We start from the raw sequence: 26688 nt of genomic DNA on the forward strand, positions 1-26688 counted from the left end.
ATTAAGCCAAGATGGAATGGGAATTGACTAGCATAGGAGATGTCATCCAACATCACTCAACAGGTATCAAGCATTTCAAGTGGAAAGTCCAGATCAGAGAGAGAGTAAGACTTCATCTACACTGCCATATAATCCAGTTATCTGCTTTGAACTGGATTATATGGCAGTGTAGATCCAGCCTACACTGAAACCAGAAGCCTACACTGGAGCCAGAAGGCATTCTATGGGAGCTCTCCAAAGCTCCAAGGTTTCAGTACCTTGGAGAACTCCCTTCTGGCTGATTGGAGCTTGCTCCAACTTTCTTCCACAGAGGTCTAGTGAATGGGGTAATTTTTAGAAGGGAAATGCTACTCTCTTGATTTCAGTTCACCTTCAGGGAATAAATACTGGGGTTCAGAAAACTGCTGGGGAGGGCATTCCAGAGATGGGGGCCATCAATGAGAAGGCCCTCTCCCTCATCCCTATCAGCCAAGCATGAGATGGTGATGGGAATGAGAGAAGGGACTCCCCGGAAGATCTTAGGGTATGAAAACAATAACAAAGCCTCAGCCAAAGAGAAACCAATTTCTGACCGCTAGTGACCTAGCCCTACCAACCCCAGAGATCCCTCTGTTCTGAGGACCAATATCTATTTGAAATTCCCAGTGTCAAGACCTTGCGTCTAACAGCAACCAGACGCAGAGCCTTCACAGCAGTGGCACCATCACTCTGGAATACTCTGCCACCCGAAGTCCGTGCCTTGCGGGATTTATCAGCTTTCCGCAGGGCATGTAAGACACATCTATTTCGACAGGCCTTTAATCTCTGATTGTTTTTAAATTGTTTTAAATTGTTTTTAAATTGTGTTCGATTTTAGCCTGTTCTTCTAAGTTGCTCCGAGCCCCAGGGGAGTGGCGGCATATAAGTTCAAATAATAAATAAATAAATAAAAGCCTCAAGTTTCGGATGTGTAGTCAGATGTAGCATCGTTTAGAATCACGCCAAGTTCTTGTCCTTGTTCATGGAAGCCTTTAAGTGTTTAAAGTCAGAGGATTATTCCTGTCCTGGAGTTTTTCTCGTGTCAGGGCAACCAGTCAATTATATTACATTTCTAACAGAACAAAGCAAACAAACAGAGAAAATACAAAATGTGTGAGTTTGGTAGTTGATTAAATGTCCTTTGACCAGTATCTGGCCACTTGGAATGCTTCTGGTGTTGCCGCAAGAAGGTCCTCCATTGTGCATGTGGCAGGGCTCAGGTTGCATTGCAGCAGGTGGTCAGTGGTTTGTTTCTCTCCGCACTCGCATGCTGTGGATTCCACTTTGTAGCCCCATTTCTTAAGATTGGCTCTGTATCTCATGGTGCCAGAGCGCAGTCTGTTCAGTGCCTTCCAAGTCGCCCAGTCCTCTGTGTACCCAGGGGGGAGTCTCTCAACTGGTATCACCCACGGATTGAGGTGCTGGGTTTGGGCCTGCCACTTTTGGACTCTCGCTTGCTGAGGTGTTCCAGCGAGTGTCTCTGTAGATCTTAGAAAACTATGTCTGGATTTAAGTCATTGACGTGCTAGCTGATACCCAAACAGGGGATGAGCTGGAGATGTCTCTGCCTTGGTCCTTTCACTATTGGCTGGTACTTCCCGGCGGATGTCAGGTGGTGCAATACCGGCTAAGCAGTGTAATTTCTCCAGTGGTGTAGGGCGCAGACGCCCCGTGATAATGCGGCATGTCTCATTAAGAGCCACATCCACTGTTTTAGTGTGGTGAGATGTGTTCCACACTGGGCATGCATACTCAGCAGCAGAGTAGCACAGCGCAAGGGCAGATGTCTTCACTGTATCTGGTTGTGATCCCCAGGTTGTGCCAGTCAGCTTTCGTATGATATTATTTCTATCACCCACTTTTTGTTTGATGTTCAGTGCTTCTTGTAGGTAAAAGCATGGTCCAGAGTGACTCCCAGGTATTTGGGTGCGCTGCAATGCTCCAGTGGGATTCCTTCCCAGGTGATCTTCAGAGCTCGGGATGCTTCTCTGTTCTTGAGATGAAAGGCACATGTCTGTGTTTTAGATGGGTTGGGGATCAGCTGGTTTTCCCTGTAATAGGCAGTAAGAGCACCTAGAGCTTTGGAAAGCTTCTGTTCTACCATCCCAAAGCTCCCTGCTTGAGCAGTCCTGGTGTGCAACAGGCGGAATATAAATACTGTAAATAAATAAATCATCCCAAATGAGAGAAGCCCCCATTGGCGCAATGGGTTAAACCCTTGTGCCGGCAGGACTGAAGACTGGCAGGTCAGAGGTTAGAATCCGGAGAGAGCATGGACAAGCTCCCTCTGTCAGCTCCAGCTCCCCATGTGGGTACATGAGAGAAGCCTCCCACAAGAAAGGTTATAACATCAAAACATCCAGCATCTCCTGGGCAATGTCCTTGCAGATGGCCAATCCTCTCACACCAGAAGTGACTTGCAGTTTCTCAAGTCGCTCCTGACACGAAAAACAACAACAACAACAACACCCCAACGGAGGGTTAATTTTTTCAGCCTAACAGCTCAGATTCCCCAACACAACCCATTGGGCTGCAAAGGCTCTATTATTACAGATAGTCTTCAGAGTTAAAGTGAAGAGTGGCATCTCTGGATGGTTTTAAAAACTATTTTAAGTGCATGGTGCATGGTCTTAAAATATTTGATGGGATTGTTTGCGTCTATTTTTAATTTTTTGTTTTTATTTGTCCATATATAATGTTTTCCTCTGTTGTACATTGCCTTGAGGGTCCTGGCGGGCTGTGAAGTGATAAACAATGCCTAAACAAAATAATAAAGAGCCCAAACAAAATAATAAAGAGCCACTCCATAAAAAGAAAGAAAGATCAACCCTCTTCTGCCCGAGAACATCTATAAAAGGAAAAGTATTCTTTGAAAACGTATTAAAACTGCCATCCTTTGAAAAGACAGAGCTGTCGAAATGGGCACATCAGTTTCTAAAGGTTTCTTGCAGACGCCACAAAGACGGAGAAATGAGAGTGAGAAATAAAAGGAGACGTTAAAGAGCCCGTGGCACCTTCTTAAAGGAATGTAATATTCAGAGATATTTCATTTTCAGCAGCCTCTACCCGCTATTGATAATCCAGAAGAAAGCAATATAAAGGAAACAAATGGAATGTAATTTTGAGCGTAATTACCTTAGACGCATTCAACCCTTTGTCATCTTTAGTTTTGTATTCTGTCTTTAAAAATGCAAAGAGCCCGGATTGTAAATGAACAATTTGCCTCGACTCCCTTTTCACCCCATTTTCCCTTGCTTCTGCGTGAGGTAGCTGTTCCCACAAAACATGGAAAGCTGAGTTCGTTCTCAAATGTTTACAAGGGACAAGGATCTGTGTTGGAGTCCTAAAATAGTAGAAGACTGAGAGTGTTATCCTCTGAAGATAGTGAAGCCACGCCAGCATTGCGTTGTGGAAAGGTGGGCAGTGGCCTTTCGGAAATATTTTGTCCAGAAACTCCCATGACCCTTCATTATTGGCCACAGGTATAGGTAAAGGTAAACCCGTCTCCCCAACACCAACTGCCGCTCTGGGCCAGAGTGGAGAGGGGGGGGCAGGGGACAGTCCCATCTTGTCTCCTGCATATGTCATCAGTTGGGGATCCCCCTCCCCAACACCAACTGCTGCTCTGGATCAGAGTGAAGAGAGAAGGGGCCAGGGACAGTCCCATCTTGTCTCCTGCATAACTCCATGATAGGTTCACCTGGCATTTGCTGGTGGCCTCCCATCCAATTACTGGTGCTGCTTAGCCTCCAAGATCAGGTGGGATCGGGTGCCTTTAGGGTATTCAGACCAACATTTTCTACATACACGCCTAAAATATACAATTGTATTAAAATGTGCCATTTCTGCTTGTTGCTTTGAAACCTCTGAGGTGCTGAGCCAGAATACAGTTGTGCTCATTTTCAACTTTTCTTTTATACTGGGATTTGCAGCAAAAGAACACTGGGCTCTATTCTCAATCAACACTATTTAATAATGCAAGTAGTTCACAACCTTTTATTCATCCTTTCTTTTTGTTGGGTTGACGAAAAGTGTCCATCAAGCCTCTCAAGATTCTTTTGTTAAAAATATGATGAGATTTCACAGCAATAGAAATGGAAATGGCATTCAGGGTCAAACCTGAGAACTCCCTTAAGGGGAAGTCACCTTCCATAACTAGTCAGGAAAAAGAATGAATATGATTTCCACTGATATGGATATATAATAAAACAACAATAACAACTTTCCAAGCATTCAGTGTGTTCTTGTAAGGTCTTGGAAAGTTCCTCTTCAAAAACAATTCAGTACAGTGATAACAACAACAACAACAACAACATCATCATGAGGCTTATCCGGGAAGTAAGGTTACAAGGCATGTAGCTCTTGTGGGGAATTTTTGTGGTGAAAGTTGGTATCACTGCCGTGTAGAGGGAAACCAGCGGAAGTGAATGAACAGTGTCAATCGTAAGTAGTAGCTCATCGAATGGAATTGTGATGAAGGTTAGAGATGAGCGTCCTCATTCCGTTTCTCTCCAAGTGCAAAGTTTCTGCTGTGTGAGGGATATCCGGAAAGTAAGGTTCCAAGACACGTCGCTCTTCTGGGGAATTTTTACATGTGAAGTTGGTATCACAGCTATGTAGCAGGAAGCCAGCGGAAGCGAACAAGCAGTGCCAGTCGTAAGTAGCTCATCGACTGGCATTGTGATGAAGGTTAGAGATGAGCGTCCTCATTCCGTTTCCCTCCAAGTGCAAAATTCCCTCTGTATGAGGGATATCTGGAAAGTAAGGTTCCCAGACACGTCCCTCTTCTGGGAAATTTTTGTGGAGGAAGTTGGTATAACAGCCATGTAGTGGGAAGGCAGCAGAAGTGAACGAGCAGTGCAGGTTTTCAGTAGCTCATCAACTAACGTTGTGATGAAGCTTAGAGATGAGCACTCTCATTCCATTTCTCTCCGAGTGCAAAGTTCTTAGCACTGTACTACACTACCTAAATGCTAAGGGCATGAATGCCGCTGCAATTCATTGTGAAATTGTTTCAGTTTATTGAGAGGATGCAGTGTCAAAACAGCATGTGACAAAATGGGTACAGAATATATTGTGAGACCATGAAGCAACTTCGCAGAGACATCCAAAGCAAACATCATGGGATGCTGATGGTGGGAGTCTGTTGCCTTCATGACAATGCACGTCCTCACACCGCTCATGCAACACAATAGTTGTTGACTTCATTTGGTTGGGATGTTTTAAGCCACCCTTTTCATAACCCCGATCTCACACCCAGTGACTATCATCTGTTCACTAAATTTAAGGAACATGTGGGTGGAAAACACTTTTCAGATGATGATGAGGTGAAATTCCAAGTGATGAACTGGCTGAAAAAGACAGAGAGGGAAACTTCTATGGCCCAGGCATCAAAAACCCATTTCATGGATCACAAAATGTATTGAACTAAATTGTGATTATGTGGGAAAAAAATATAATATCTATGCTACAGTCCATGTAAGTTTTTATTAAAATATATTCTGTTCTGGTACGGCCGTACCAGGAGCTCCAGCTTATCTTGCTATTCGTTGAGTGTTGCATGTATTTTAAAGTTCTATGCATTTGCAGTTAGATGGCTTTCCTTACTTTGCAGTTATTGGGTCAATGACCTGTCAATTATCATTATGTTCCCTAGTTGGCAGTCTTTAGGAAGAGTTTGAAGACCTGGCTGTTCCGATGTGCCTTTCCAGAATAGGAACTCCAGCAATATGTCCCAGAAGCACTTTATCGGAGTTTTAAGATGGTCTGCACATTGCACTTACCCAAAAATCCTACATCCACCTGTCACACCCAGCACTTTTTTTATTCTGTACCCATTACACTTGGCCCGGCCCTAGTTTTATTGTGTTATGGAACAAGGATAATGAGACTGGATTCTGATTCTATCGATGAGATATGATGGATTTGTTATATTGATGTTTAATGTTTAATTAATTGATTGCTATTGTTTTAAATGTCCAATGATTTTGTACTGTGTATATTGAAACTCTTAGTCACCTAAGGGCTGAGAAGAGCGGTATACAAATGAAGTAAATAAATAAATAAATATTGTTTACTGCTATTATTTTATTGTTTGATTTGCTTTAAGTTATGTGTTTTTGTTATGCTGTTGTTTTATTGAGGCCTTGGCCTGTGTAAGCCGCATCGAGTCCTTCGGGAGATGCTAGCGGGGTACAAATAAAGTTAATAATAATAATAATAATAATAATAATAATAATAATAATAGTTCCACCCCCTTTTTGGGTTTTGGAGGGAATAGGAGCCATTTTATGTCAGTCCACACAGAGAAGTCTTTCTTACAGAACTTAAACCAGGACTTCCTGTAAAAGGCTTCATCATTTACAGCTTGGCCAGGGAGAAATAGCCCCATAGCTTGGCCAGGGATATACAGTCTCAGCACAGCCTTTGCTGGCGACTTTACAGTTTCCTGAGGAACTTATAGCCTCTCAGCTCTCTTGCTAGGGATCCAGTCCCACAGCACTTCAGCCAGCCATCACTGGGAAGTGAACATCTTCCTCCTCCTGGAAGTTCTGCAAAGGTCTCTGTTCGGTAAGGCCCCTTCGCGACAACCATAAAGCAGATTGGACCGGGTGTAGGGGCCCCACGCCAACAGAAGACAGATTGCCCAGGGTAGAGGTCGGGGGATTTTCCCAACAGTGAAGGAACACTTGCCTGCCCTTGGGGGCAAGATCAAGAAAGCCAACAGTTTATTAAGAAACTTTGAATCCAATCGTTGAAGCTTTATTATTTGTTCAGTAATAATGATTTTGTTGCATCTTTAAAGACTTTGAAGCCCATCTTTTCAGGAAAATCCCCAAAAACCTCTCTCTGAGGCAACCCCGGCGTCCCGTTGGGCTCACCGTAATTAAGTCCTGTTTATAGTCTTTTATAGGAGCCCAGCACATGACAGCGCATATTCATTCTTTGTATTTTAAAATTCTTGTCATCTTACTTTCTGCATAACCCTTGTAATAATAATAACAATGCTTTATTTATGTTCTGCTCCCTCTACCTAAGGGAACTCAGGGCGGCTTACAACAGAAAGAGCAATATATTATTATCACACTTACTTCCAAAAAATTAAATCAAAACACACAAATCAAAAGGACAAATCACAACGCCCTCTTGGCGTTTAGGAAAAAACTGAAGACCTGGATCTGGGATCAAGCCTTTGGTCATTCTGACAGCTAACTGAAGGATCTGATGATAGACAAGGACAAATGGAATGGAATGCATATATGGACTCTGAACCCTGAGCATGAGATTGTTTTTGTGATTTTATTATGTATTAATGTTTTTAATTAATTGTGAATTGTTTGTATTTGTACTGCTTGTGAATTGTCTTGGGCATCTACTTGTGCCCCCCACTGTAAGCCGCCCTGAGTCGCCCCCCCCCCCTGGGGTGAGAAGGGCGGGGTATAAGTAAATGAAATAAATAAATAAACTCATAAAGAATACATCCAATAAGATATGTTAATTACAACTCATGGCATCAACCAGACAGTATATAAATGATTACAACTGTTAGGACATATAGTGCCACTAGAGCTCTAGAGTTGGTCCTTTGCTTGGCAGGGTAAGCATGAGGACAATTTCATCAGAAAGGAGGAAACCATGAAAATGAACAAAAAAAAGTATTTTTTTAAAAAAACTCTAAAGTTACAACAGCAAAACAACAGAGAGGAAACAATCTGGAACATCCAATCACCTCTCAACAAAAGATTGCCCCAGGCACTGCCAAGCCATCAAATGCTAATCAAGGTGGTCAGTTGAAACATTCACACCTAGCTCCAGCAGACAAGAGTCCTTTGTCCCACCCTGGTCATTCCAAAGATATATAAACCCCTTTTCCTAGTTCCAACAGACCTCACTACCTCTGAGGATGCTTGCCACAGATGCAGGCAAAACATCAGGAGAGAATGCCTCTAGAACATGACCATATAGCCCAAAAAAACCCTACAACAACCCAACTGAAAATTGAAAGTGGGAAGATGTCATTCCAGGAAGCAGAGCCTCTGCCGGTGTGATCCATGCCCTAATCATCCTCAAAATGTTCTGGAGGTCGATTGAAAATGAACAGGTATTCTTCTCCCTGAATGGTCCTGCACTTTAGCAGAATCTGCCAAATCTACTTTTTTTTTTTTTGGCAAAACCCAGCAGCAGTTCCCATTCCAGCTTCCTATTGATTCTAAATTATGCATCTGTCGTCCCACTCAGCTGTCTCTGTGCACTGCTTCTAAGGTTCACTCTTGGCTCGCTCGCTCAACCTGTAATCTGCAAACAGATGTTCCCAATGAAATGGGAAACCTGATGCCGTTGACATGCATTATCCCCATGCCAGATGGCAGGGAAAGGATGGCACTACCTGCCGAGCGAGAAGGGAATTGTGTTTGACACGTCCTTCATTCCAATGAGCAGCGTGGCACTCCTGGCCAAACTTCTCATCTGGTCCATCAAATGTCGTTTGACAGGCCCAGACATCTGACTGTTGGAGTGGTGACGCCCGGCTGTATTTACATGGCACAATGAACAGCAGTATGGCAAGGCAAAGTGAGCAAGCAAAAAGGGTCCCGGCCCCAGAAACAGCCCAGGAAACAAATGGTTTCAATTATTCACCATGGTTTACACTGCGCTGGCCCCACAAGTTATTGGCAAGGAATGAAGACCTCATCTGCATCACTGCGTACCCTGTTACGTATCGCCACTTTCTAGCAATACTGCATGCCTTTGTGACAGGTGGGATGCATTTGCTGAAAAGGGCTTTCGTATTACAAGTTTTTCCGGGGCCAGCGTGAAACATTGCTAGCTCACCTTTCCAGACCCATTTTGCTTTGTTAGGTTTTCAGTTCTAAAAAATAATAATAACTGGACACACCCAATGGAAAGAAGAGTAAAAGCAAGAAAGAAACAAGAGAAAGAAAGCAGCATTATAAAGAGGGTGCAATTTTATGCTGCCATTGGATACCACTTTAACTGGGTGGCTGTGAGCTTTCCAGGCTATGTGGCCATGTTCCAGAAGCATTCTCTGCTGACATTTCGCCCACATCTATCATCATCATCATAATCATCACTTTATTTCTTAATTAGTCGCTCTCCACCAAGGTGCTCCGAGCGACTTACAATTTAAAATAGCTTATACACAACATAAAACATTCAATATAAAAACATTCAACATAAAAACATTCAACATAAAAACATTCAACATAAAAACATTCAACATAAGAACATTCAGCAGTGACTATGGCAAAATTTGATCCGATTACTTAAATGCACAACCAAACAGCCAAGTCTTGAGCGCCTTTGCAAAAGGTTGCAACTCCGACATTGCTCTAATATATGGAGGCAATGAGTTCCACAGAATTGGAGCATAGGTCGAAAAAGCTCTACGCCTTGTAGCTTCCAAATGATCCAGCCAGGAGATTTTCCTGGCTGGATCAAGGTGACCACTGATGGGGAAAAGGAATGAGGCGGTCCCTAAGATATAAAGGTCCTTGGCCATTTTGATCTTGTAAGAGATCCAATGTTCTATTGGTAGCCAATGCAGTTGTTGCAGAATCGGTGTAATGTGGGATCTTATAGATGATCCCGCTAGCAGCCTGGCTGCCGCATTTTGGACCATCCAAATCTTCTGGGTCGTTGACTTCGGAAGGCCAGCATATAAGGCATTGCAATAGTCCAATCTCGTGGTGACTGTTGCGTGGATTACCATTGCCAATGCTTCTACCGAAAGGTAGGATGCCAATTTCCTTGCCTGGGGAAGATGAAAAAAGGCCTGCTTACTTATGGCAGTGATCTGGGCCTCCATTGTCAGCGATGAGTCCAACACAACCCCAAGGCTTTGAGCAGTGGCAGACGGAACCAGAGCTTCCCCATCGAAATCAGGCAGAGACTGGGTTAATTCTGGCGGCTGGCCGGGCCAGAGTATCTCAGTTTTTGCAGGATTGACTGTCTCGCCAGGGAAAAAGAACTCTTTGATGAGTCTAATTGGTCTCTGCCTCCTGGCAAAGACCCCAAATTTTTATCTCTACATCACCTCCATAGCCACGCTGCCCGTCATTTGGACATTGGAACACCTGTGCGGGTGCTCGTTTTCAGGGTTCCCTTGCCTCTCGTGTTGCTTCAGCCCACTTTTTCCATCAGCCCACTTTGGTTGGGATTCAATGTTTACTTTTAAGCTCTTTTTTGTATTTATATTTGATTTATTGTATGTTTACTTTTAAGCCTTTTTATTGTATTTCTATTTGAATTACTTCTGAGCTTGTTATTGTATTTATATTCGAATTATTATCTCATGTTTATTATTGTGTGTTTAAATTGATATGTTAATTGTTTTAATTCACATGTTATGTTTATTATTATATGTGTAATTGCGGCATTGTATGCCATGGATTGTAAGCCACCCTGAGTCTCCCACTGGGGTATTTATTTATTTATTTATTTATTTATCATGTCAGGAGCAACCAGACATTTTTTAAAAGAGGACCTTTATAAAGAAACCTGAATATTACCTCTTAGGCTTCACAGACTCGGAGTTACAGCTCAGTGAAAATGATGACAAACTTTTTACTTTTATTACAACGGCTGCAATAATTACTTTTGTGAACAAGTGGTAACAGGAGCAAATTCCAGCTCTTGATTACTGGTTGGACAAGGTGAGAGAAATAAAAGATATGGATGAACTGACATTTTTACTAAGGAAGAACACCAGGAAGACACTAATTGGGATCTCTTTCATTATTGTGACAATAATAGTAGAGATAAAGGTTAAATGTAGAATTAAAGTTTAAATAAGGACTACAAAGTTAAGAAAAGAAGAAACCATGAAGATGGAATAGAAGTCAAACATTCTTTCATTTTTTCTCTCCCCTCTCTTCTCATTTCCTACTTTTCTATCTTCTTTAAAATATTCCCCCACATTCCATGTAATTATATTAACTTTCAATAAAATTAATTTTTTTTTAAATACAGTTCCCCATGTTGTGGTGACCCCCAACCATAACATCATTTTTGTTGCTACTTCATAACTGTAACTTTACTACTGTGATGAATCGTAATGTAAATGTCTGATGTGCAGGATGTATTTTCATTCATGAGACCAAATTTGGCACACATGCTCCATACACCCAAATTTGAATACTGGTGGGGTTGGAGGGAGATTGATTTTGTCATTTGGGAGTTGTAGTTCCTGGAATTTATAGTTCACCTATAATCAAAGAGCATTCTAAACTCCACCAACTATGGAATTGAACCAATCTTAGCACTCAGAACTCCCATGAGCAACAGAAAATACTGGAAGGGCATTGGTGGGCATTGATCTTGACTTTTAGAGTTGGAGTTCACCTACATCCAGAGGTTCACCTACATTTGAGCACTGTAGACTCAAACAATGACGGATCTGGACCAAACTTGGCATGAATACTCTATATGCCCAAATGTGAACATGGGTGGATTTGGGGGGAAATAGACCTTGACATTTGGAAGTTGTAGTTACTACAATCAAAGAGCATTCCAAACTCAACTAATTATAGAATTGGGCTAAACTTCCCACACAGAACCCCTTGGGGGTTTGTTTTCTGATGGTCTTTACCGACCCCTCTGACACCCCCTCGTGACCTCTCCAGGGGTACCAACCCCCAGGTTGAGAAACACGGCCCTATGATGTTGCCCCTATGATGCACTTTCCCCCATCTTAAACTGAAAGCCTAACCCCACTGTTCATCCTTTTTGGCCGCCTCTCAATTACACTTTTTCTATTCCTACCTCATCCAGGGTTTTATCATTTTACCTTGTCCATTTGGCCTGCCCATTGTATTCGATTTTATATTATTTCAGTTTGCTTTATTTATTTTATTTTGCTACTGTATGTATTTTCTTTAGATGTAATTTTTTGTTGTCTGCATTCTGTATTTTATTTTGCTGTATTGTATCTTTGGGCTTGGCCTCAGGTTAGCCGCCCTGAGTCCCCTTCGGGGAGATGGTGGTGGGGTATAAATAAAGATTATTATTGTTGTTGTTGTTGTTGTTGTTGTTATCACAACAAGATGAGTCACTCTGCTGGCTGTTGAATTGGATCCCATGTCGAACACTTCCAAGTGTCTTGGACTATGTGATGTATCGGCGAATAATGCGTGCAGATCCCAGTAACGTGGCCCTCTACAGCTGGCAGATGGCAATTTTGTCCACACCAATTGTGTTTAAGTGCAGGCCAAAGTCTTTAGGCACTGCACCCAGTGTGCCGATCACCACTGGGACCACCTTTACTTATTTGTGCCAGAGTCTTTGCAGTTCAATTTTTAAACCCTCATATCATGTCATCTTTTCCAGTTGTTTCTCTGCAATCCCGCTGTCGCCTGGGATTGCGACATCAACGATCCATACTTTGTTTTTTAACACGATGGTGAGGTCAAGAATATTGTGCTCCAAAACTTTGTCTGTCTGAATCCGGAAGTCCCAGAGGAGTTTGGTGTGTTCATTCTTTGTAACTTTTTCAGACTTGTGATCCCATCAGTTCTTTGTCGCAGGCAGAAGTTCCAATGGATCATCTGGGCAACCTTGTTATGCCTCTGCTTGTAGTCTGTCTGTGCGATCTTCTTGCAGCAGCTGAGGATGTGATCTATTGTTTCTTCTGCTTCGTGCAGAGTCTACATTTGGGTCAAAAGATTGTGGTCGACTGTGTCAAATGTTGCTGTGAGATCTAATAACACAAGCAGCGCTGACCCGCCCTGGTCAAGCTGGCATCAAAGGTGATCCGTGATGGAGACCAGCACAGTCTCTGTCCTGTGCCCCGCACGGAAACTGGACCGGAAGGGATCTAGTCCTGCTGTGTCGTCTAGGAATTGCTGCAACTACTCAGCTGCTGCCCTCTCAATCATCTTTCCCAGGAACGAGAGATTCGAAACTGGGCGGTAACTGGAGGGAACCAAACAATCTAAGTCTGGTTTCTTCAGCAGGGGAGAGACCACCGACTCTTTTAAACCCTCTGGAAAAACTCCTTGCTCAAGGGAGCTGTTTATGATCTTCAACAGAGGGTCACGTAATCCCTCCAAGCAGGATTTCACCAACCAATAGGAACACGGATCGAGGGAGCAAGTGGTCGGTCTAGCTGCAGCTATGAGCCTAACTGCAGCTATTAATTAATTAATACTGGTAGCCACATTTAGTTCATCTTCATGGTTTCCTTCTTTCTGTTGAAATTGTCCACATGCTTGTGGATTTCAATGGCTTCCCTGTGTAGTCTGACATGGTGGACAATTCCTAACAACCTCAGGCCCCTTCCTTTTCCCCCTCAGTCGCTTAAATACCTGGAGGGCCAACGTTTGCCCAAGCCTGGTCTAAATCCCTGGTGTTGAGCTCCATTTTATTCCCTTCTCGATCACCAGAACATTTCAGTTGAGGATTACCTTTAGAGCCGTGAAGCTAGAAAGGGCCTGAGTCCCTCTGTGGAGGTGAGAAGACCGGTATATAAAGGTTCTAAATAAATAATGCTATGGAGAGTTGATATTAGGACCTTTTTGCACTGAGTACCTGTGGGGGAAGTGGTCCACGTTTGGGAGGAGGAAAGAAACTGCTTGGCTCTGCACTTTGTGCAAAAACAAACCTACATTGTGAGTCAACTCTCCAGTTCTCCTGGGTTATTTTTGACTCCATGCTTGCTTTTGCTGAGCATAGAGCTGCCTTCTACCCTTGGTCAGCATTTTACCACCTATGAAGTGATGCCAGCAAAAAATAAAGAATTCACTTAGAAAAAATACTCTTTTGTTTTTCACTCTAACTCAAACAGTAACCTGTTAACTAGACAGTATTGGTTCAGGAGGCTCCTCATGACGAGCAATTCATAACAAGATATTTTAACTTGCAGTATCTTAGCCTTTCAGATTTGTCTCTGTATGTATGAGGGCCGTTCATTAAAGATTCCCCCTGACCCAATTCCATTTATCACAGGATGCTGAACCTGCACATATGTAATGATATAAGTCTCTAGAGCAGTGTTTCTTAACCTGGGAGTCGGGACCCCTGGGGGGTCGCGAGGGGTGTCGGGGGAGGGGGTTGCCAAAGATAATCAGAAAACAGTATTTTCTGTTGGTTGGGGGGGGGGGGGGTTCTGTGTAGGAAATTTGCCCCAATTCTGTCATGGGTGGGGTTCAGAATGCTCTTTGATTGTAGGTGAACTATAAATCCCAGCAACTACAACTCCCAAATGTCAAGGTCTATTTCCCCCAAACTCCACCAGTGTTTACATTTGGGCATGTTGAGTATTTGTGCCAAGTTTGGTCCAGATCCATCGTTGTATGAGTCCACAGTGCTCTCTGGATGTAGGTGAACTACAACTCCAAAACTAAGGTCAATGCCCACCAAACCTTTCCAGGTCATAAGAGTTCTGTGTGCTAAATTTGGTTCAATTCCATGACTGGTGGAGTTCAGAATGCTCTTTGATTGGAGATGAACTATATATCCCAGAAACTACAATTCCCAAATGGCAAAATCAATCTCTCTCCAACCCCACCAGTATTCAAATTTGAGTGTATCAAGCATGTGTGCCAAATTTGATCTCGTGAATATATCAGATATTTATATTACGATTCATAACAATAGCAAAACCACAGTTGTGAAGTAGCAACGAAAATAATGTTATGGTTGGGGGTTACCATAACATGTCTGTCTTGGTGACACACAATCACATAACTTCAACTCAGCACAGATTTATACTATTAACTAGCGCTCCCCTGCCACGCGTTGCTGTGGCCCTCATGGGGGTTCTGTGTGGGAGGTTTGGCCCAATTCTATCATTGGTGGGGTTCAGAATGCTCTGTGATTGTAGGTGAACTATAAATCCCAGCAACTACAACTCCCAAATGTCAAGATTCTATTTTCCCCAAACTCCACCAGTGTTCACATTTGGGCACATTGAGTATTCGTGTAGAGCTTGGTCCAGATCCATCACTGTTTGAGTCCACAGTGATCTCTGGAGGTAGGTGAACTACAACTCCTAAATCAAAGGACACTGCCCACCAAACCCTTCCAGTACTTTCTGTTGGTCATGGGAGAACTGTGTGCCAAGTTTGGTTCAATTCCATCAGTGGTGGGGTTCAGAATGCTCTTTGATTGTAGGTGAACTATAAATCCCAAGAACTACAACTCCCAAATGACAAAATCATTTTTTTAGTGAAGGACATACATTGGGTTGTTAGGTGTCTTGCGTCCAAATTTGGTGTCAATTCGTCCAGTGGTTTTTGAGTTCTGTTAATCCCACAAACGAACATTACATTTTTATTTACATAGATTATTATTATTATTATTATTATTATTAACTTTATTTGTACCCCGCTAGCATCTCCCGAAGGACTCGATGCGGCTTACACAGGCCGAAGCCACAAGCACAATACAAAGAAAACATATCACAGCAGTAAACAAGCAAATCAAAACAATTAAGCAAAATAAACAGCAAATGACATACATCAAGACACTATTAAAACTGGATCGGCCGGCGCAAAGGGGTACAGGGTTAAAAGTGCTGATATGGCAGGAGGAACGTAGGATTAAAGTGTGATGTGCGGCAACATTTGTTGTACTAAAGATTACTTACTTTAGTCCACTTTGCAGATTCAATAATTTTATTTATTATTATTAGAGTGACTCTGAATGGCTGGGGCCATTGGGGCTTTCTGATACTGAGCACTGCATTCTGGGAAATGTAGTTTAGGGTGGGGCCTTTTGCATTCTATATCACAGGGGGCCTCACCTTCCCAAACTACATTTCCCAGAATGCTGTGTTCTCAGTATCTCGCCCATTAACTTTAGTCCCACCTCTCGGGCCTTCCTTATGGCAGATCAGTACAAACATAAAGGATTGGTTTTTAAAGCACTTTAAGTTTTCTTAGGTTTACAAAAGTTGCTTAATGCTTATACTGAAAATTAAACTGACCTTGGGAGGCATCAGAATGTTACAGAATCCTTAAAAAAATGATTGGTGAGTGTTTCCATTTTTAAATCCCCAACCCCACCTTCCCTGTATGTTTCTAATATCGATTCGTGTGCACAAATTTAACGAATTTTATCTGAAATATGAATTAAAAATGAAATTATAAACACCCCTAGTAAACATAGATACTGCACATCACTAGATGTGATTGCAAGTCATATCTGCATGTATTTGCAAGTTTTTCCGCTACTTGTATTTCCAATTTCCGCTACCTTGGCAGCCACCTCTCCACCAAAGTCAACATCGACACCAAAATACAACATCGCCTGAGCTCTGCGAGCGCAGCATTTTTCCGAATGAAGCAGAGAGTGTTTGAGGACCGGGACATCCGTAGGGATACCAAGGTGCTTGTTTATAAAGCTATTGTCCTCCCAACCCTGCTATATGCCTGTGAGATGTGGACTGTCTACAGACATCACATGCAACTCCTGGAACAATTCCATCAGCGCTGCCTCCGGAAAATCCTGTAAATCTCTTGGGAAGACAGGCGGACAAACGTCAGTGTGCTGGAAGAAGCAAAGACCACCAGCACTGAAGCGATGGTCCTCCGCCACCAACTCCGCTGGACCGGCCACGTTGTCCGGATGCTTGACCACCGCCTCCCAAAGCAGTTGCTCTACTCCGAACTCAAGAACGGAAAACAGAATGTTGGTGGACAGGAAAAGAGATTTAAAGATGGGCCCAAAGCCAACCTTAAAAACTCTTGCATAGACACTGAGAACTGGGAAGCCCTGGCCCTTGACCGCTCCTGCTAGAGGTCAGCTGTGACCAGCAGTGCTGCAAAATTTGAAGAGGCACAAATGGAGGGCAAAAGGGAGAAGCGTGCCAAGAGGAAGGCGTGTCAAGCCAACCCCGATCGAAACCGCCTTCCACCTAGAAACCAATGCCTGTGGGAGAAGATGCAGAGCAAGAATAGGGCTCCATAGCCACATACGGACCCACAAGAACACTGGAAGACAATCCTCCTCGGAAAGCGAGGGATCACCTAATGAAATGAATGAATGAATGAATGAAGTATTTGCAAGTCATATCTGCATGTCTGACTTGGCCACAGTAGTCCACGCTCTGGTTACATCCCGTATTAGACTACTGCAATGTTCTCTACATGAGGCTGCCTTTGAAGACTGCCCGGAAGCTTCAATTGGTCCAACGGACAGCAGCCAGGTTGTTAGCAGTAGCGGCACTCAGGGAGCGCACAACTCCTCTGTTGCGCCAGCTCCACTGGCTGCCAGTTTGCTACCGGGCACAATTCAAAGTGCTGGTTTTAGCCTTTAAAGCCCTAAATGGTTCTGGCCCAGTTTACCTGTCTCTTCCTATGAACCATCTAGGTGTTTAAGATCTTCCGGAGAGGCCCTGCTCTCGATCCCACCTTCTTTGCAGATCCAGTTGGCGGGAACGAGAGACAGGGCCTTCTCAGCGGTGGCCCCTTGGCTATGGAACGCCCTCCCTAGGTACATTAGATTGGCCCCCTCCCTCCCGACATTTCAAAAGAGAGTTAAAACCTGGCTATTCGAGCAGGCATTTGCAGACACAGTATAACTGATTGATTGAGACTCATGGAATGACAAGACGATGCGACGGAAAATGATTTTAATGATGAGATGCTGCGATTTGTATTTTATGCTTTTAATTGTTAATTGTTTATTATTTTTACATGGTTATGTTATATGTAATTGTTTTGACTATATTTTTATCTTGTAGGGCATTGATTGCCAAATGTAAACCACCTCGAGTTGCCTTCGGGCTGAAAGGGGCAGTGTGGGAACCCAAGATGCCTTAAAGAGCCAGACACAGGAATATATCCAAAACAATAGTTTATTGAAGCACAGTAAACAGGACTCAGAGACACTTGCTTCAGTGCCTCTGGTCAAAACTCAAAGTTTGCAGCAATTTGCAGCTTGAAAAACAAATTTGGAAAATAAACCGGATTAAACTGGCAAAAAATCCAGATTAAATAAGAGTTCCTCCAAAACACACCAAAATCACATAGTTCAAAGATAATAAGCAAACAAAGAGCCGTGAAGAGAAGCCGTCATCCAGAAGCAGTCCAAAGTTGAAGAAATCCCAGTTGAAGGTTCCAAAGTCCAAAAGGCAGTGTCATCGTCAGAAACAGTCCGAAGTCAAGGAGAGGGGAAATCCGCACTTGCAAGAATCCAAGCCGGTCGGTAAACGAAGAAAGCAGCAATCTGCAGATCCAGGGCCCAAGCCCAACAAGAGAAGTGGCAGCAAGAAGACCCAAGGCACAAAACCAACACTTTGCCTACTGCAAAGTTCTATCACTCTAGTGCCTTCATTTATCTTACAGTTCATCATCTGATGATGAGCTGCCTTCCACCCCATCCTCATCACTCTCAGCTGACTTAGCCTCTACAGCTGAACGCCAACGCCCATCCCTCCAACTCTTCCACCTTTTGTCAAGACTTAGGTCCCCCCACGATTCCATGGTATCACCAGATTGCCAATCCCCGCCACCAGAAAACCCCTCAAAAGTGTCACTGGACGTTGGTTGAGTACACACATTCTGAATCTCCTGAACGTTGGTCCAATCCAGTTGTTCCTCTTCATCCCCACTACTCCCAGACCCATCATTCCCAGAAAAGCCCATGAAAACCTCTTCCTCAGTGGGAGCAGTAAGTATGTCCCGGATCTTCTTTCTCTGGCACTCCTTGTCTGACTCCTGCTCTCGAGTAATCCTCTTAATGCCTCTATTCCCGTCTGAATCTCCTTCCTCCTCCTCACTCATTTCACTCACGGAGAAACCTTCAAAGGATTCTTCACCAGTGGGTGACATAAGTATCTCCCGAATTCTCTTCCTTTGCTGCTCCTCATCTAACACCTGGGCACCTCATTTCCCTCCTCTACCACTCCTACTACCACTTGGTTAAATGGACGAACCCAGGGGGCGCTCACCAATGCCTCCTCTTCATCTTGGAAAGAAGTGACGAGTGGAGTGCCGCAGGGTTCCGTCCTGGGCCCGGTCCTGTTCAACATCTTTATTAATTACTTAGATGAAGGGTTAGAAGGCAGGATCATCAAGTTTGCAGACGATACCAAATTGGGAGGGATAGCCAGTACTCCAGAGGACAGGAGCAGGATTCAAAACGATCTTGATTGATTAGAGAGATGATTGGCCAAAACTAACAAAATGAAGTTCAACAGTGACAAATGCAAGATACTCCACTTAGGCAGGAAAAACGAAATGCAAAGATACAGAATGGGGGACGATGCCTGGCTCGAGAGCTGTACGTGTGAAAAAGATCTTGGAGTCCTCGTGAACAACAAGTTAAACATGAGCCAACAATGTGATGTGGCGGCAAAAAAAGCCAATGGGATTTTGGCCTGCATCAATAGGAGCATAGTGTCTAGATCTAGAGAAGTCATGCTACCCCTCTATTCCGCTTTGGTTAGACCACGACTGGAATATTGTGTCCAATTCTGGGCACCACAATTCAAGAGAGATATTGACAAGCTGGAATGTGTCCAGAGGAGGGCGACTAAAATGATCAAGGGTCTGGAGAACAAGCCCTGTGAGGAGCGGCTTAAGGAGCTGGGCATATTTAGCCTGAAGAAGCAAAGGCTGAGAGGAGATATGATAGCCATGTATAAATATGTGAGAGGAAGCCACAGGGAGGAGGGAGCAAGCTTGTTTTCTGCTTCCTTGCAGATTAGGACGCGGAAGAATGGCTTCAAACTACAAGAAAGGAGATTCCATGTGAACACGAGGAAGAACTTCCTGACTGTGAGAGCTGTTCAGCAGTGGAACTCTCTGCCCCGGAGTGTGGTGGAGGCTCCTTCTTTGGAAGCTTTTAAACAGAGGCTGGATGGCCATCTGTCAGGGGTGATTGAATGCAATATTCCTGCTTCTTGGCAGAATGGGGTTGGACTGGATGGCCCATGAGGTCTCTTCCAACTCTTTGATTCTATGATTCTATGTAGTGTTGCCAACAGACTCTACTACAACAGGAGGTATACAAATATAATAAATAAATAAATATTTGTGCATTCAAGGAACAGAAATAGAAATTCATTAAAAGTTGAAATCTAATTACAGAGATACACTTGAGGTTCCAAGTTATTTAAAAGGGATTTGAGGAGAGTCGGGGAGACTAAGGCAATTACAATACGTTTGGTAACTCCACCTGGACCCATTGAAGTGAATGATTATATCTATATTTGCACAGCAGGTAGGGGCAAGTTTAGCCTTTCCGTGTCTGCCCCAAATATAATTTCTATGCATGGCATTGGAAAGCGTACTTACATGCTAGAGGGAAGCTGAAAGGATACACAGAGAATTTTATGGCTTCTGAGGAAAAATAGTTTGTGTGTGCTAAATGGGAAACAAATCCCAGATCCTGTAGGAAAGAAAGCAGCAGCATCTAAGGGAAATGCCGGCAGAAAATGGAAAGATGGCACATTAAGACTTGCGTTACATTGTCCTTGTCCCTTCTTCCATGTTCCTCGGAAATAAAATCCATCACTCTATTTAAAGCGAGACAGCACCCCCATGTGGTTCATTGATGGCTGAAAAGGACTGAAATTTTAAAATACTGCAGGGGAGGAAAAAGGCACATACATAATAGTATAAAGATTTGGATTTTACAGTCTTGAAATGCAGGGACCCAGGGTAAGAGGGTTGTCCGGAAAGTAAGCTTACGAGGGATGTAGCTCTCGCAGGGAATTTAATTAAATTGTTTAGCACAAACTGGGAATTTGTTTGGTCCATCTCTGCCTCTGAATGCCTGTCATCATGACATTGGGCCAGTTCATAGGGGGAGATGTGGTCTCAGAGATAGAATCATAGAATCATAGAGTTGGAAGAGAGTTTGTGCGCCATGCAGTCAAACCCCTGCCAAGAAGCAGGACAATCGCATTCAAAGCACCCCCAACAGATGGCCATCCAACCTCTGTTTAAAAGCCTCCATAGAAGGAGCCTCCACCACACTTCGAGGCAGGGAGTTCCACTGCTGAACGCCTCTCACAGTCAGGAAGTTCTTCCTCATGTTCAGATGGAATCTTCTTTCCTGTAGTTTGAAGCCATTGCTCCATGTCCTAGTCTCCAGGGAAGCAGAAAACAAACTTGCTCCCTGCTAATTATGACTTCCCCTCACATATTTATACATGGCTATCATGTCTCCTCTCAGTCTTCTCTTCTTCAAGCTAAACATGCTCAGTTCTTTAAGCGCTCCTCATAGGGCTTGTTCTCCAGATCCTTGATCATTTTAGTTGCTCTCCTCTGGACACATTCCAGCTTGCCAATATCTCTCTTCAATTGTGGTGCCCAGAATTGGACACAATATTCCAGGTGTGGTCTAACCAAGGCAGAATGGAGCATGGGGAGCATGACTTCCCTGGATCTAGACACTAGATGTTGCACCTCAGAATAGATTCACCTTGCTGAAATCAACAGAACTGTACATAGACTGAAGTTTTTGTAGTTTATTGAACAGTTAAAGATGAAAAGTTTAAAAAGCAAATAGTGTTCCAGAGATCAATAAAACATAGCACTGTAAAGCAGAATTCCGAGTGGCACCAACTAAACAAGTCCCATGAGAACACGACAAAATCTCAAGACAATGGACACAGGATAATGAGCACAAGCTTCTTGGTTGAGCGAGAAGTTGCTCTGACAAAGGTTTGTTTTCAAACACACTGCTTAATACCCTTTGCAATACATGAAAGCATTTCTTTGGTCTCTGACCTCCTTCTTGTTGGTTATTCTCACCTGGAATTCGAACTCTGAATTCCAAACGGTCAGCCTGATCTAAGCTTCCCGTCTCATCAAGGTCAGGCTGCTTGTTAGTGTCAGCCTGGTTGCCTTCCTGCCTACTATCAGTCTGAGGACTGTCCTCCTTTTCTGAGTCAATTTGCACCTGGCTGGACCCGAAGCGTGTAGGGTTTTATAGGTAATAACCTGCACTTTGACTTGAGCCCAGAAACTTGATGGCAGCCAGTAGAGCAGGGCAGTAACAAGGGCATAGTATGCTCCATATAATTGGCCCCAGTTAGTAATTTAGCTGCAGACCTTTGCGTTAACTACAATTTCTGAGACGTCTTCAAAGGCAGCCCCACATAGAGTGCATTGCAGTAGTCCATTTTAGATGTCATTGAAGCATGGATCACCGTGGCCAGGTCCCTACATTGTTTTCACACAGAGACCATCCAATAAATATCTATCTATCTATATATAAAGGTTAACGTCGTCCTTAGTGGTTCAAAAATGGAAAAACTACAGGACCAAATATCACCAAATTTGGCCTTCTAATGCCTCATAACCCAAGGTATGATCAACAATCATCAAAATTCCAATAAACACCAAAACAAACTCACAAATTCAAAACAACACGGAGCATGCACACAGGGCTGGGGAGGCTGCACACGCGCAGGAGAGCTCCTCCATCGTCTCTCTCTCTCTCTCACCTCGGCTCAACAGTCCTCCTTTTTCTGGCCACTTGGTTTCCCCACCTCCATTGGCTTCTCCTCATGCAATATAATTTAATCTATCTTTAAAACCAAATGTTCGCTCCTTCTCATTGAAAGAAATACGCATACACATACACACATTTGATAGATTCGCAAAAAAGAGAGTTATACTAAAAGTCCTCCCCTTTTCTCCCCTTTGCAGAGCAGAGCAACCTCAGAAGCTCTTAACTGCACGTGACTCTCTCAGACACAGTCGTGTCATCTATAGAATGCCTGACTTTAAAGACGCAAAGGGGTAGAGAGCCCCAAAGCGGTCCAGGCCTTTTTTCCTTCCGCTTGGACTCGCAACCAAGATGGCGGACGAGAAGCCAGTTTGCAGCTTCCTCTTCAAGAAGTGTCACCCCGTGCAGGGGAGGGCTCAGCGCAAAAGGCCCACCAGCGACAGGGAATCCGGTGAGGAGCCCACAACCAGGAAGGAGGGGGTTCATCGGCTCGCCCGTTTGTTTATTTATTGTGTCAGAAGCAAATTGGGAATACATTATAACTATGAAACACCTTTTCACCACAAACCACACTCTGCCCAGGTTAAAAAAATATTTTCAAGCCATAGGTGGTTGAGTCCTCAGATTATTTATTTATTTATTTATATGCCGCCCTTCTCACTCCGAAGGGGACTCAGAGCAGCTTACTATATATATATATTATATACTATATATATATAATTGTTTGATTTGCTTAGATTGTACTGTTGTGTTGTGTGTTGAGGCCTCGGCCTGTGTAAGCCGCATCGAATCCTTCGGGAGATGCTAGCGGGGTACAAATAAAGTTTAATAATAATAATAATAATAATAATAATAATAATATAATGTATTATTGTATTATTAGCATAGTACAATATCAGTATTAAATATTACTATATTGTACTATACCATTATATTGTAATATTATTAGTAATGTTGCATGTAATATAAAATATATAGAGTAGTAGTAGTAGTAGTATATTGTATTACATTATTATTCTATTCTAACTATATATAAATGCTCGGTGCATAATGAGTTCCTTTAAAAAAAACCCAATGAACGAAATCACACCAAATTTGGCAATAAAACATCTCACTACGCAAGGAGTGACCATCACTCAAAAATTATGATTTTGTCATTTGGAAGTTGTAGTTCCTGGGATTTATAGTTCAACAACAATCAAAGAGCATTCTGAACTCCACCAACGACGGAATTGAACCAAACTTGGCACACAGAACTCCCATGACCAACAGAAAATACTGGAAGGGTTTGGTGGGCATTGACCTTGAGTTTGGGAGTTGTAGTTCACCTGCATCCAGAGAGCACGGTGGACTCAAACAATGATGGATCTGCACCAAACTTGGCACAAGCACTCAATACGCCAAATATGAACACAGATGGAGTTTGGGGAAAATACACCTTAACATTTGGGAGTTGTGGTCACTGGGATTCACACTTCACCTACAATCAAAGGGCAATCAGAACCCCACGAACGACAGAATCGGGGCAGACTTCCCACACAGAACTCCCTTGACCAACAGACAATACTTAAGGCCATCAGGGCAAGAAAACGTAAATGAAGTCCTCCTGACAAAGAGTCATCCAGCCATAGATATAGATGGATGGATGGATGGATGGATAGATAGATAGATAGATAGATAGATACGATTCACACACAGAGAGATATGGTATCATAGATTTGAAAGGGACCCTTAAAGAAGGACAATGATATGTTGCATGTACAGGTCAATAACTGGCTTAGAAAATGGTGTCAGGAGGAACGCTTTGGCTTCCTTGACCATGGCCTGCTTTTCTAGGAGGATGGCCTACTGGCAAGGGATGGGGTGCATCTCACACAAGTAGGAAAACACCTTTTTGCTCACAGACTCGCAAACCTCATTAGGCGCACTTTAAACTAGGCCCACTGGGGGAGGGGGACAACAGCCTTGTGAACACTACTTTACCCACAATGTCAGGGAACCGCCAGAAGGCTAAACGGAGGGCTGCACAAACACAAAAAGGACCAAGTACCAAAGGCACAATAATCCCATTAAAACAGCACAGGGGAAGATCTCAGGGGCTCACATGTCTTTACACTAATGCACAGAGCATGGGAAATAAACATGACGAACTCCAACTTTTAGCACAACACCACAAATATGATATCATAGGCATCACTGAAACCTGGTGGGATGACTCCTATCGCTGGAATGTAGACATCAAAGGCTATAACCTTTTTCACAGAAACCGAACAAAGGGGAGAGGAGGCGGAGTAGCCTTATATGTCAAAAACTCTTATGCTGCAGAAGAGATGCATGACAGCAATCCAGGAAACCAGCTCGAAAGCATCTGGATAAGAATCAAGGGAACTGGGACTCAAAAAGATCTTGTTGTAGGCGTCTACTACAGACCTCCAAGCCAGGAGGAAGAACTTGATGAAGTCTTCTGCCAACAGTTGACCAAACAGGCACAGAGAAGAGATGTAGTAGTCATGGGCGATTTCAACTATCCCGATATTTGCTGGAAAACAAGCTCGGCCAAGAGTACAAAGTCCAACAAATTCCTCGCTTGCCTTGCAGACAATTTTATGGTCCAGAAGATAGAAGGGGCAACAAGAGGATTGGCTACTCTCGATCTCATCCTAACAAATGCAGAGGACCTGATCGATGCGGTTGAAGTGGTAGGATCCTTAGGGGCAAGTGACCATGTGCTCCTGCAATTTGAGGTACAAAGGAAGGCCGAAACTAAGACAAGTCAAACTCGCATTTTGGACTTTAGGAGAGCTGATTTCCAAAAAATGAAGGAAACGCTGAGCAGCATTCCGTGGACACAGATACCGTGCCAACAAAAAGAAAAAAATAGGACAAGTGCAAAGAAGCCAGAATGGATGTCCAAAGAACTTCTAACTGCGCTGAGACACAAAAGAGACATGCACAAGAATTGGAAAAAGGGAGAAATCACCAAAGAAGATTTCAAAGAAATAGCCAACACCTGTAGGGAAAAGGTCCGCAAGGCTAAAGCACAAAACGAGCTCAGGCTTGCCAGGGACATTAAAAACAATAAAAGGGATTCTTTTCTTATGTCAGTAGAAAAAGGAAAAACAAGGAGGCAACAGGGCCTCTTCGAGGAGAAGATGGGGCAATGCTGACAGGGGATAGGGAAAAGGCAGAACTACTTAATACCTTCTTTGCCTCGGTCTTCTCACAAAAAAAAGTCATCTTCAACCTCAGCAAGACGGAGTGGATGAGGGATTTGAGGGCATCCAACTCCAAATTGGGAAACAAGTCATACAGGAATACCTGGCCGCTCTAAATGAGTTCAAGTCCCCAGGGCCAGATCAACTACACCCAAGAGTATTGAAGGAACTAGCGGAAGTCATTTCGGAACCATTGGCAACCATCTTTGATAGTTTTTGGAGAACAGGAGAAGTTCCAGCAGATTGGAGGAGGGCCAATGTGGTCCCAATCTTCAAGAAGGGAAAAAAGGATGACCCAAACAACTACCGTCCAGTCAGCCTCACGTCGATACCAGGCAAGATTCTGGAAAGGATTGTTAAGGAAGTGGTCTGCAAACACTTAGAAACAAACGCGGTCATCGCTAATAGTCAACATGGATTTATCGAAAACAAGTCATGCCAGACTAATCTGATCTCTTTTTTCGATAGAGTTACAAGCTGGGTAGATGCGGGGAATGCTGTGGATGTAGCGTACCTGGATTTCAGTAAGGCCTTCGACAAGGTCCCCCATGACCTTCTGGCAAGGAAACTAGTCCAATGTGGGCTAGGCAAAACTACGGTGATGTGGATCTGTAATTGGTTAAATGGACGAACCCAGAGGGCGATGCTCCCCAATGCTTCCTCTTCATCCTGGAAAGGAGTGCCGCAAGGTTCCGTCCTGGGCCCGGTCTTGTTCAACATCTTTATTAATGACTTAGATGAAGGGTTAGAAGGCAGGATCATCAAGTTTGCAGACGACACCAAATTGGGAGGGATAGCCAATACTCCAGAGGACAGGAGCAGGATCCAAAACGATCTTGACAGATTAGAGAGATGGGCCAAAACTAACAAAATGAAGTTCAACAGTGACAAATGCAAGATACTCCACTTTGGCAGAGGCTGGATGGCCATCTGTCAGGGGTGATTTGAATGCAATATTCCTGCTTCTTGGCAGGGGGGTGGACTGGATGGCCCATGAGGTCTCTTCCAACTCTTTGATTCTATGATTCTATGA

The sequence above is a fragment of the Anolis sagrei genome, chromosome 10, assembly GCF_037176765.1.
Source record: "Anolis sagrei isolate rAnoSag1 chromosome 10, rAnoSag1.mat, whole genome shotgun sequence".
Lineage (NCBI taxonomy): Eukaryota > Metazoa > Chordata > Lepidosauria > Squamata > Dactyloidae > Anolis > Anolis sagrei.